The 13,736-nt window shown below is 43.8% G+C and overlaps 1 long non-coding RNA gene across 1 annotated transcript in view; it reads left to right on the top strand.

The window, feature by feature from the left end:
- Positions 1-13,661, top strand: part of LOC145938010 (uncharacterized) — a 106,189-nt gene extending 92,528 nt beyond the window's left edge. The window contains exons 4-5 of the long non-coding RNA XR_014425665.1: positions 4,283-4,419; positions 9,892-13,661. This is a non-coding gene — a long non-coding RNA (uncharacterized LOC145938010). The remainder of the gene's footprint in view (positions 1-4,282; positions 4,420-9,891) is intronic.
- Positions 13,662-13,736: the final 75 nt, after the last annotated feature.

The following is a 13,736-nucleotide window of genomic DNA, read 5'->3' on the forward strand; positions in this document are numbered from 1 at the left end:
ATATGACATACATGAAAAATCTTAATGCAAAATACGGGCACATTGACAAAATTAATGATATTGTTATTTAATAAAATAATAAATAATTACATATTTTATTAAATAACAATATTATTATTGGATGTTTAAAATGTTCATTATTCTTTTATATTTTATGTATATAACTAATATCTTATCTATGTAACTAAATAATTTAATGTATAGTAACTTTAAGAATGTCTAGTGAGGATGACCGAATTCGTTAATACATAACATCTAGCATCGTCGATTCTGTGAATGGCTAATGAATTTATTAAATTGCGACATCTTCTGGTCCGTCTTTTGTATTGCGTATCGCGTTCACTATTACTTTTTTTTATTACAGAGGTCGTATTCGAGGGAAACTATCAAAATATAAAATAGTGACCAGATGGCACGGCCTTTTTTCTTTTATATTTATACAATTAAAAAAAAATATATATAATATATATAAAATAGCGAATAAAAAATTCATCAGTTCTAGTTTTCCATATTGTTTACTAAAAAATAATTAATTGATCAAGTATTTAAGTGATTATAAGTAATCATATAATTATAACCTAATTAAATAAATAAATATTACATAGAATAAAATCAATATAATATTTTGAAATTGCTGTAGTTAAAACCATCCCCTAATGGAAATTCTTGCAAAGCGTTTTGTGCTTTCTGCAACACGATTCTCGCACAAAAAAGAATTGATAGAACATGTTGCATCAAAAAAACATGAGCGAAGCCTGAAAAGTAGAAACATTATTGCACAGATACCGACAATTGACAAGTTTGCGAAAATGACTCCGTCACAAAAACAAAAAATAGCAGAGTTGAAAATTGCTGTTTATGTGGAGCATGATTCAATTAAAGCCGTTGACCATTTTGCTCGCGTGATTAAGGCTCTTGACAAAGATTTCAAAATTAACTTTAGCATATTGTTTAATTTAGCAGTGCCTAGTTTTTTTAATTAAAATTTTTTTATTTTTTTTTATTTGTATTAATTTTGATAATTTTTTAATTTTTAATTTTTAATTATTCTACATGGGTTTGCAACTTAAATTTTTCACTGGTTCATTATACGACTCTATAGGTTTGCAACTTAAATTTTCCACTGGTACAAAAGTTTCTACTTTTACTTGGCGCGCAATTTTTTTTTATATCATTACTTTTGTAGTACGATTCTACATGGGTTTGCAATGGATAATTTTTCATATGATTCTACATGGGTTTGCAATAGGTAATTTTTTATACTACAATTCTACATGGGTTTGCAATGAGTAATTTTTTATACGATTTTACACATGGGTTTGCAATGGGTAATTTTTCACTACTGGCGTACTGCCCATACTAGGCGCCTTTTTTTACCTTTCTTTTAAAGGTAAGTTTTTATAGGGATATCATTCATTTTTGTATATGATTTAGATTTACTAGGGTTGCTCAAATAATGCCATTTTTTTTTCAGAAACTATTTATTAAGGGTCGGCAGGGCACCCAGGCAAACTCCGAATTGATGTTGGAGACCTCGCGCGGTGACAACGCGAAACTCCGATTTCAGTGTTGCCAACGCTGAGAAACTAACTCTCAGGTTTTATGTAGTGGTGTATGTCTGTACACGTACACACACCATGCTATACGCGAGATGCGGCCTGAAAATGCTTTTTGGCCTTTCGTAGCAGAAGGCAGTAGCGTAGCAAGACTAATAAGCACCCGGCTTTTGTAAATTTTATATGCTTATGCACACATGTGCGTATATATATACCATTTGTATCTAAAAATTATATATGTATTAGTTTTCATTTATATACTTTTTCATCGATACTTTGGGTACATTCCTTTTCTCGCATGATGCGCATGAAGTGACAGAAAATCTATAGTTCACGTCACGCATATTATAGATTTTCTGTCACTTCATGCGCATCATGCGCATCATGCGAGAAACGGAATGCACCCTTTATGTATCGTCAGCGCGATAGAGAGACAAGGAGAGAACGAATGTTTTGTATATTATTTTGTTGCAACCATAGATCGACGAAAATGTTGATTCCTGATTTCTTTTCGATTATATTGATATTGTATAATCTGCTCCATAAATAACTTATAACGTAAAAGGACTTACGAAAAACGTATGATGCAAGAGAGTGTTCAGTCTATCACTCAGAAAATTCGAGTTCAAATCTATCAGTATCAAAATGTTTTTTTCCTTTTTTTTCCTTTTTTTAATAATATATTGGAATATACAAAAATTAAAAATATATTTTGTAAAGGCGACAAACTAAAAAATTTTTTAATATTGCAAATATTATCATTTTACAACTACACACATCCCAAATAGCACAAGAATGTATAAAAAATGTTTAAAACTCATTTTCAAAGATATTTTAAAAATGTTAAAATATAAAGTACCTTTTTATTTATTAAAAAACATTCATTTATTTTACACTATTTTTATTTAAAGTTTAAATATTTAATATTTCATAAATTATTAATAAAAAATATTAATAAAATAAATATTTATTTAACGCTTATTAAATATTTATTTTATTAGTATTTAATTCATATTTTATTAATAAAATATTGTAAACATTAAATTAATATTTATACGTATATTACAGTGAAAATAATAAACGTTTTTTTAATGAATTAAAAGGGACTTATTTTTACATTTATAAAATATCTTTGAAAATGAGTTTTAAATACTTTTTATACTTTCTCTCTCTCTCTGTCTCTGTCTGTCTGTCTGTCTGTCTCTCTCTCTCTCTCTCTCTCTCTCTCTCTCTCTCTCTCTCTCTCTCTCTCTCTCTCTCTCTCTCTCTCTCTCTCTCTCTCTCTCTCTCTCTCTCTCTCTCTCTCTCTCTCTCTCTCTCTCTCTCTCTCTCTCTCTCTCTCTCTCTCTCTCTCTCTCTCTCTTTCTTTCTCTCTCGCTACTTGGGATCTTGTATATAAATGCAAAATAATTCGGTAAATAAATTATAATAAATCTATATAGTAGCTCTCTGTGTGTGTGTGTGTGAGAGAGAGCGTGAACGTGAGCGTGCATGTGTAGTTGTAAATGATTTATGAAGCTTTTTTTTTTTTTTTTAAGTGGGGGAAACCTTCAAAAGGCACCCCGGTTTAGTGTGAGATTCTTACTCACTAAAACCCCCACTGTGCATACGTTACCTGCTGCAATACAATGGCGTTGATTCAGTGGTATCCACGCTTCTCCATTTAAAATGATCCGCCCTTCAGACATGTTTACTTCAAATCTATCTGTAACAATAAGCAACTCTATGCTGCATACATAGATTAATATCAATATAATATCAATAAAATAAATTGTTCATTTCTGAAAAGAAAACTATGTGAATTATATTATATTAAAATATCAATTAGTTAGAGTTAGAATAAAATCATTATTTTTTGCGCTTATCGGAAACACAACAACAGAAGCGCTACAACATATTGTTACATATTCTTATCCCGAAAATCGTTATATATAAATATTAAATATAAAATATTGTAAAAAATATGTAATATAAATATAAAAATATTAGACATTCTAACATAACATCATGTGCGTATAGGGTTTACCACGTTACATTAAAGAATAGCCTGAAGAGGACCCAATTTAGGGTCGAAACGTCGTAATAAAAGAATTATTGCTTTAGCCAGTGTTGGTCAATAAAATACTCTTAACCTTGTTTATAAAAATATTAGATTTATTAATATAATTAATATAAATAACAAATGTTAATAAAAGTCTGATATATGCAATTTTTTTCCAATGCAATGAAACATTTAATTTATTAATTATATATTTGATTGTATTTCTAAGATCTTTTTCATTTAAAATTTTTTAATACAGTACGATAACTCATCTCATGGGATAAAGATGTATAATAATATGTATACAATGTACAGTAAACAATAGCCAGCAATGCACATATAAACATACATACTTTTAAATATCTGTTTTATTAATTTGTATTCTACTGTATAATTTGAAGTAAATAAAAATTTAAATGTATGTAATTGCTATTGTTTCTGTGCATAATATTTAATAAAAAAAAGTTAATTAGCAGTCCGTTACTCAACTAAAATATGTTTCCGCTTCTCGCGCACAGTTAAAAGAAAATCAATCACTCGTTTCTAATTATCGAGTCTTTTTTTTTTATTGTATTTTTTGTTTTATTCTACTTTTTACGATTTTCGCGTAGTTATTTGATAACATAGAATAATGTCAATTAATAAAACCTTAAAACTAATAATGACCATTTACATGTTTTCTCAGATGCTGTTCCCGGCTTCGCTGGTCAGATCTCCGTCCGCTGCTCCGGTTTCTCGGTCATCTGAGTGTGCTGATGTTCGTCCGGGCCAGCGACCTCCGCTGTTCTGTCCACTACGGATAGACGTGTGGTCGGTTGCAAGGTTAGGTTAGAAATATATTCGAAATTACGAAAATACTTTCCGCAAGGATACTCTACTCGGAGTTCCTCTAACTTAAGGTCTCAGTCGCCGTGGCTCGTCTCGGGTTTCACGAATGGAGTTGCTTATATTATTCGCGAATAAACTCGCATCAAAAGTCGTGAACGGAAATTCTCGCTCGTTTATTACGTTCGCGGGTAATTCGATATCGCTATCGCTCGAATAGTCGCTTTCTAATTTTCTACGGACACTTTCGAGATTTTGTAAGGTTAGCGATAACTCGGATTGCTAGTTCCGAGGGTTTGCTTTGTAGCCACGATTGATTTATTATCAGTTGTTGGGGTATCCGTCTTCCTCCAACACATGCACGCAAAACTAATAAGATTTGGTCTTACAGTATTACGGCTCGCATCGTTACGCTCGGTACTGCTCAGCTGCAGCTGCTGCAACTCGATCGCTTGTAGGCTGATAACAGGCCCCGGGAGAGTCCAAATTTACATGAAGAACAATACGGCTTCCGCGTCGTGCGGTTCACAATAGACGCGATCTTATTAGAGCGTGTCCGCTCGATCGCGGGGGCTGTCATGGAGGAAGGCGGGGTATTGTTAGCGGTCTCTTTAGACATCTCGAACGCCTTCAACACCCTTTTTTTGTTACGCTGAGAAAACCTTTTATAGGTACCCTCGCTCCTCGGGTAAGGAGGCGAGGGTTATGTGGGAATTCTTCTCCTCATCCCGGCAAGGACTGAAGTCCTTCCCGTAATGGGGAGTAGTGTACCTCAGCGGATATCCCATCGCGTGCGTTTTCAGGGGGCACGAAGGATGCTAGTCACCCATGCCGACTCCGTGCCCCCCCCCGCGCCACCCCCGGGAGAGAACCACCCTGAAGGGATGACTCTCTCCTCCGTCATCGTGCGGAACCGCGGTCGCGACACAAGGGGAATACCACCCTCACGTCGCGCCCTCCCGAAGAGTTCGGGGGGCGGGGTTGCGGCTCGAGAAACCCGCTCGAGCCGCAGCCCCCCGTCCTCGCGCCCGGCGCTCTCTCCGCTCCCTTGGGAGTTGGGATTTGGCATCCGGGCACGGGGGCCTCCTTCGGAGGACTCTCCCTTGAAGAGGAAGAGCTCTCCCTACGACGGCCGCTCCCCCAAGCCGGCGCACTATGTCACCGGCTTGGGGAGACAGACCGCCGCATCTCCGTCCCGCGTCGGCGAGGAGAGGAGGCGCGTGCAATGAGGCGAGCCTCTGCGCTCCTCTCCTCCTTGACCGCCCGCCCGACCGAGTTCCCTCCGCTCCCTAAAGGGAGTTAGGATTCGACACCGGTCGGACGGGCCTCCCTCTCGTGAGGTCGCCGAGGGAGGAGTTTGGGACTATTTAACGCCCCAGTTCCCCCCCCCGTCGACCTCATCCGGTGCAGTGGCTTCTTTCCACTACGCCGGTACTGGGGGGAGTCGACGTCAGGCCTTGGCCAGACGTCGACTCCCCCCTCCCTCCTGCCCCGTCCACGGGGTGGGAATCCGCTCCAGACCGTTCGGCGGTCTTCACCTCGGCCTCTTGTCCGAGGGAATCCCACCGAACCCACGTCCCGACTTCCTTTTCCGAGGGAGGAGTGTGCGCGCACACCCTTCACCCCCGAGGGGGTGTCCCGCCAGCCGCCCCACATCTGCACAAAGCGGACAACGCGGCTCGGCAGAGCACCCCTTTGCCATGTGTCCCGGAGCCCCGCAGCGGTAGCAGCGGGAGCTCCGGTCCACGGCCGAGGTGCACCGGCGCCACGTGTGTCCAAGACACAGGCACCGGTAACACCTCAGTCCCTATTCCCCCTTTCTCCTCTTTCGCCCTAGGCACCTCAGATACTCCTCCACTAAGACCAAGTCTAAGGTTGCTCAACCCCTCCTTAGGCCTCGGTGTAACTGGCGTCTTCCTCGTTCCGCGACGCTTCGTTGACCTCCGCCCGATGACTTCCGTCCATTTTGTCTCGGATTCTTGTCCAGATCCGGAATCCGATTCGTTGTGGGTAAGGGGGGGGGGTCACTCGAGGATGACACGCCCCCCTCCCCGGCCCTCCTTCGCTTGCTCTTTCCAATCCTAGGAGCTTCCTTCTCTCTCTCTGCGAGGCGTCGCTCCCCTCCATGCGGCGCTCTCCAGTTCCAGGATCCTTCTCTCGCTGACCTCCAGCCTGAGCGCGAACTCGCTCATGCCGGAGACCAGCTTCTCCAGAAGGAGGTCCTTCTGGTCCTTCCAATTACTCGTTTCGGTGGGATCAGTCCCCCTGTCCACCAGTAATGTTTTCTTCGTCTCCACGCTCCTGTTGTCATATTGGGCCCTTTCCGTGCTTGTGCCCGCATCTTTTTTGGAGCTTTCCCTCCCGCAAACCTCAAAGTATCTCCGAGTGATTTCTACGACAGCGTCCATCACGCCGAAGACACCTTTTTCGCATTTCACTGCACGTTCTGGATGCACATGAACCTTTCCTTTCCTATCCCTCTTTCCGAGGATGATCACTCTAAGCAGCTCGAAGCACTCGTCGAAATTCCTTTCAGCTTCCGTGAAGACCGAATGGAGGGGCTTAGTTGTTAGTGCCCCTGTGTCCCAGGCCTCAAGCTGTCCGAACATCAATTCCTTTTCCTTTTCTGTCTCCCCGTCCACTTCCATGGCTGTGTTGTCCATGACCTGGCAGGGAGGCTCGAGGACGCTCCGATTGCCAGAGCTATCCCTCCTCTGCTTCTTTGCTTCTTAACGTTCGGTACTTCGCCCTGTTATAAGACCCATCTTCATAACAGCCTCGTCACATGATGACGACAAGGGGGCGCCCGAGACGCCCCCTCTCGCCGGGCCCTGAGGGATCCGAACTCCCCTGGGCCGGTACAGTTATCCTCCTTGTGTTGTCCTCCATGTTCGGCTTTTCTTTCGGGGGGCTCCACCCCTAGGACGATGGACCTAGGTCCTTATGGGGCCCGTCCAACCCATGGACTCCTTCTACCCGGGACGTCGACTCCCACGACGGCCCGTCCGGCATGGGTGGCCCTACCGGGACCAAGTCCCGCCGGCATAGCCCGCCGAGCTCATCGCCAACCAACCGGGCCGGAGAAGTTGTTTGTACCGATTTAATCGGTACGGAGCACTGTTAGCACCCAGTCCTCCAGCGGACTGGGTGAGCTCCCCCACCACGACAAGGTCGTGCTCCACGGGGGAGGCCTTCAACACCTTGCCTTGGTACCAGGTGGGGGCGGCTCTGGATTACCACAGGGTTCCTCCCTACCTGGCTACAATAATAGCGGACTACTTCCGGGGAAGAAAAATTGCATATATAGACAGAGAGGCTAAGATATGCGAGAGGGACATGACATGCGGGGTTCCACAGAGCTCAGTCTTAGGCCCGCTAATGTGGAACCTCGCATATGACTCCATAATTCGGTCTGCCCTTCCCCCTGGCTGTAGCACAATTTGCTATGCCGACGATACGCTGATATTAGCTGATATTAGCCAGAAGGGACAATTGGTGGGAAGCGGTGGCGAGAGCAAACCTCGCCACAGCTCGAGTCGTGCGCTCCATCAAAGGGATTGGTTTAAAGGTGGCGCCCCAAAAAACTGAGGCCGTCTTTTTCCATGACGGCTCTCATGGGGCGCCACCAAGGACGGAAATTATTGTCGAGGACACTCCCATCTTGGTGGGAGCACAGATAAAGTATCTGGGCTTCCACCTGGATGGTAAGTGGACGTTCGGCGAACACTTTCGTCGCCTGGCTTCGAGGGTCGAGAAGGCCGCTATGGCCTTGAGCAGATTGCTGCCAAATCTCGGAAGACCGGACAAAAGGGTTCGCCACTTGTACGCCGGCACTGTACACGCCATGGCCCTATACGGAGCCCCGGTATGGGTCAACAGGATGGAGGCCACCCGTCGCATGAAGAACACAATGCATTAAATGCAAAGACGGGTGGCCAACAGAATATGCCGGGCAGTTACCGGGCAGTTACCGGGCAGTTACCGGACAGTGAGCTGCGCGGCCGTGGGGCTACTCGCAGGAGTTCCTCCCATAGAACTCCTCACCAGAATGTACGCTGATGTGTATCAGCGTACTAGAGAATTGAGGAGCCGAGGAGTAGTCCTCACGGACAGAGTCCAGCGTGCAATAAGGGTCCACGCTCGGCGGGTCTTGGTACACAGATGGGTCGCCATGCTCTTTGATCCGAGATTGCCGGGCCAAAGGACTGCCGAGGCCATCCGGCCCTGTTTCCAGCAGTGGCTGGACAGGGCCAAGGGGGGAGGTTACCTTTAGGATGACCCAGGTGCTTACCGGACATGATTGTTTCGGGGAGTACCTGGGTCGGATCGGAAAAGAGCGCACGACTCGGTACCACCACTGCGGGCACGAGAGAAATAACGCGCAGCACACTCTAGAAGAGTGTGCTGCGTGGGATGACGAAAGGAGACCTCGTGTCCGTAGTGGGGGCCGATCTCTTTCTCCCGGCCGTGGTGGCGCCAGCTTTCGGGTCAGGGGAAAGTTAGAGGGCTTTCTCCTCTCTCGGAGATTACCCTCTCGCAGAAGGAGGAGGCAGAAAGAGAACGAGAAAGACGGAGGAGGCGCGCGCGCACTCCCGGGTCCCGAGAGGAAGAACATTCCTGGTTGCCAGGGCAAAGAGAGGGCCCTCGCCGAGGCAGGAACCAGAGGAGGGTAAAACCCCATCCCACTCCAGATAATACTGGAGTGGGATGAAGCCGGCGGGGGAGGGGACTCGGGACGCTTAAGTCCGGAACTCCTCCCTCGGCAACCTCGCGGGAAGGATCCGCCAGAACTTCCGAGGAGGGCCCCTCTGGTTGCTGGCCGAATCCTGACTTCCTTTGGGAGTAGAAGGAGCCACAACCGGAGGGACAGGGAGGTCGGGGCTTGAGCGGGATACTCAAGCCCCGGCCTCGCCCCCCCTAATCGTAATGGGAGGGCGTGGCGTGGGGGTGGTGTTCCCATGCGCCACAACTGCGACGGCCCGCACGATGGCGGGGGGAGAAGCTGTCCTTGGACAGTCTCTCCTCCGAGAAAGACAGGCGAGGGGCGCCGAGTTGGCATGGGATCCCAGCATCCTCGGCGTCCCCCACCTACCGCCCGTGAAGGACCCCCGTGAGGTGGTTTAGCGTAGTATACCTCCCTTCGGGGAGGGAGTCCCGCATAATTCCCTAACCCTTACCCGAGGGCGGGGGTATCTATAAAAGATTCCCCTCACGTAAGAAAAAACAGGCTGGCGGTTCGGTGCTCGTGATTGATACGGCGGTCGTCGCTTTTATGGTGATGTGTTGTTCGTTAGGTTGTCATAGGTCGACGTTGTCCTTAGGACGTTGGCGATCCTACTCGGTCTTCAGCTGCTTGATTATCACGCTTTATACTGCTTGCGTTGTCCGTTCTTCTCTTTCACTGTACTGTGGCTTCCGTTTGTTTCCGTCAGCGTTACTGACGGTTTTAACACCTTCGTGTTCTTACAGGTGTTATCAACAGCTGTGAGGAGCAAAAGATCCGGCGGCTACAAGAAATATGCCACCAAATTGTTGTGCCGTTGGATTGACACGGAAATTTTTATATGGGATTCGAGCTGAACGAGGAGAATTAGGACTTCCAGTCACCCCCAATAATACGTCTCTCCTCTTTTTTTTTGCTATTTCTTTCTTTATTAATAAATTTCGCACAAATATGACTTAACTCTCGTTTTAATTATTGGATTCGATCCCTAACATTAATTCTTCGTCATGCGCGTCCGTATTTCTTAGCGTTTATTGGTTTAGCAATCTACTTTTTTTTACTCGTTAGAAGCTATTGTTCTTCTTGCCGGTTTGTGATTTAATTAGCGACTGACTCCTGCGGTCTAGTTCTCGGTCTTATCTGGTACTCGGTTCCTTGATTTCTTTCGGAGAGGGCCCTTAGAAACAGGCCCTTGATTGGTTAAGAAATATTCATGCGTTTTTTATTTAAGTGGAAGCGAAGCAGGTTGGAGTCGCGACTCTTCGCTTGCATCCCGCGATTTCCGGTATTTCGTGCGTGTCTCGCTGCGTTAGTGTTTTCGCACGGCGAGCGTTTAGCGAAAGCGCTCTTTTTATGAGCTAAAAATATTCTGTAATATTTTAATAATTCTTATTTTTAATAATATTAAATTAATTCTTATTACTAATTAATATTTTGTAACGCGGACATCTTTCTCGAGCGCGCGGATCGGCTCGCCGGCGTCAGGGTTCGAGAGAAGGGGAGACTCAAACTTGCATGACTCCTCGGTTATAGGCAAACAGTCTTTATTTTGTCAGATGTGATATTTACAATGAGTAGGTGAATAATTATAAAGTGGCTCGGAAGCCAAGCGCAAACGGTATATACAAGGTGGCTCGGAAGCCAAGCGCAAGCGATAAACGAGTTGGCTCGAAAGCCAAGCGCAGGCGATATACTAGGTGGCTCGAAAGCCAAGCGCAGACGATATACAAGGTGGCTCGGAAGCCACGCGTAGACGGTATACAAGGTGGCTCGAAAGCCGAGCGCAGGCGGTGTCTACCAGGTGGCTCGGAACCCAAGCGAAGGAGGTATATACAAAATGGTTCGAAAGTCAAGCGCAGGCGGTTTCTATCAAGTGGCTCGGAAGCCAAGCGCAAGCGATATACGAGGTAGCTCGAAAACCAAGCGTAGGCAATATACAAGGTAGCTCGAAAGCCAAGCGCAGGCGGTGTTTATCGTGTGGCTCGGAAGCCAAGCGCAGGCGGTATATACAAGGTGGCTCGGAAGGACTGAGTGGTGCTACGTCAGCCCTTCGGGGGAGGCCAGGTCTCCTGGCGGAGTCGAGAAACACTTCGACCCAGCGGGTCTTAGAGTGCCGGATATCCCCGGTGGAGCTAAAAGACGCCTTAGTCCGATCAAAGTAGCAGGAAGCCGAAGACTCGGCAGAGCTAAGAAATCCCTTAGCACGAACAGGTGTCAGGATGTCGAAGACTCGGCTGAACTAAGAAACGCCTTAACCCGTGGTTGTATTCTGGAGCGTCTACTAGGTAAGATCGCAGGATAGGATCTGGTCCCGGTATGCTGGCCGAGCGCCGTTATATACCCGGCCGGCCGCCCCACTCTCGAGGTCTGGCGGCGTGGGGCAGGAATGAGATAGCATGAGCGAACGAGGGAGACGAAGCGAGCGAGTGAGAGGGGATGAACAAGCAAGAAGGATAGATAGAGAGCGAGCGAGATGGTTAGCGAGTGAGTGAGACAAAGCGAGTGTGTGAACGACCGAGAGAGAGACAGAGCGATAGAGAGAGGTTAGGAAGAAAGAGACGGTTAGTTAGGGAAAGAATATATATATTTTAAGTAACGGTGCTATCGTTACATTTTTAATATTGGTTACAGTCATTTGGATTATAACAGCTCTTTATATTAAATATATATTAAGAAATAAATTGGCTATGACAACCGTACGCGGATGTTGATGCGTTATAGCAAAAATTTATTTTTTCGATAGAACTTTGATAATGTGAACGGAGCACGAAAATTTTGCTTGATACATTGCCAAGATTTACTGCGGAATTAATTCTCAATTCGAGAATTTTAATTTTTATATTCCCCTCTAACCCTCTTAAAGAGATATAGGTGAGAAAAATATCGGGCCGAAGTCGCTGAATCGGGAATCGAACTCGAGTCTTTCGCTTGCCGGGCGATTGCTCTTACCACTAAGCTATTCAGATCTTTCGATCCGATATTTTTTCTTTTGCCTTAAACAATAACTGTTTGTAATAAATAACGCTTCTTTCAGCCGGCGTAAACTAACGTTAAGAATTTTAAAGGCTCTCTATATGAAATATATATTAAGAAATAAATTAGCTATGACAGTCATCCGAGGATGTTGGTGCGTTATAGTGAAAATAGCTAATATCTTTTTAGGAGGGTACTTAACCTTGTACTTATCTCTCCGATTAGTGTTGTTATCTGCGCTTAGAATTGCATATTACTTCTGTCTCTGTTTTGCCATCACGTGAGTGTTTGCTGAAGTGATTGGATGTGTTTTGCAACAAGATAAAAAAAATTCGATTTTTTAAAGATCTGAATATAAGATAATCTGCCTGCTTCATTTCACTGTACGTTCTGTGATTAAGAGAGATATTATATAAAGTTATGTAAAGTTAAGTATGCTAATAAGATCTATCTTATACTACATATTTCAATGAGTATAGAAAGCTTACAAGAGATGGCAATATTCCCATAGCAATTTTTTAATAGAAAAATTTTTAAAAAAATACAGTGGTTGAGGTAAAGCAGTCCCCATTTCTTTCTAAGAGATTTTGGCACAAAAATTTTTTAATACACTTGGTTAAAAAAGTATACACGATACACTTGAAAAGTAATAAATAATTGTACAACTTTAAATATTTATATTTCAGCTAATAATTATAATATCGAAATGTTTCCAAAATAATAATAAAGCTTGAAGTTTGAAAAAATTTTAGTGTCGATTATACGTGGAATCAGTGTTCCGATTAGGGACCGGCTGGCCGCGCATGTGCGAGCATGCGGCATCAGTGAAGTATTTTGTACTAGGGAAAAGAGGCACCGTTACTCTCCCGGTTACATTTAGAGTTTAGAGTATTAAAAAAATATTTAAAATTTAATTATTTTATAAATATTAATTATAATAAAAAATAAAAAGGAAGGGAAAAAGGTGATATCATTAAATAAAACACTTTTTACATCAATAAAATAAAAATCTTTAATTTGGCAGAAACTTCAAAGAATACCAACATTTGTTGCAAGGGTAAGGAAAACTGCCAAAAACCTTACCAGTATTCATTAATAAACAAAAATTATAATTATTAATTATCGTAATCGTCCGATCGTCCGATCCCTAACTGTCGTTCACGATCCCGCATCCCGCCCCCGCCAAGCGCCAAGATACTACATGCGTACATATGTACGTCACTGTATCTTTCTGGCCGCGCATGCGCAAAAGCACGCATGCGCGGCCAGCCGGTCCCTAATCGGAACACTGCGTGGAATGATCAATTTTGCAACGGCGAATGACAGAGTGAAAACCTGCAAAACTGATAAATAGAAGGTCCACTTTCCTGAATTGCACGGAGGAAATGAGTTGACGTAGCTCAATGGGATAAAAAGCGTGTGAAAATTCAACTCAGTTTCTCTGGCTTTGACCACGATTTTTTCTCATTGTCAGTGAAAATGTCGAGGCACTAATAATTTTTAAGATATAAATGATTGAAAAGAAAGGCTTCTCGCAAACTAAACTTTGTAGAGTTTTCGTTCTTTATTCTATTAGTAAAGACAAATAGAGAATATATCTTAAAAGTTATGTTATTGA

Source organism: Prenolepis imparis, unplaced genomic scaffold (assembly GCF_030444845.1).
Source record: "Prenolepis imparis isolate NDT839.2.m4 unplaced genomic scaffold, iyPreImpa1.0 SCAF_1, whole genome shotgun sequence".
Lineage (NCBI taxonomy): Eukaryota > Metazoa > Arthropoda > Insecta > Hymenoptera > Formicidae > Prenolepis > Prenolepis imparis.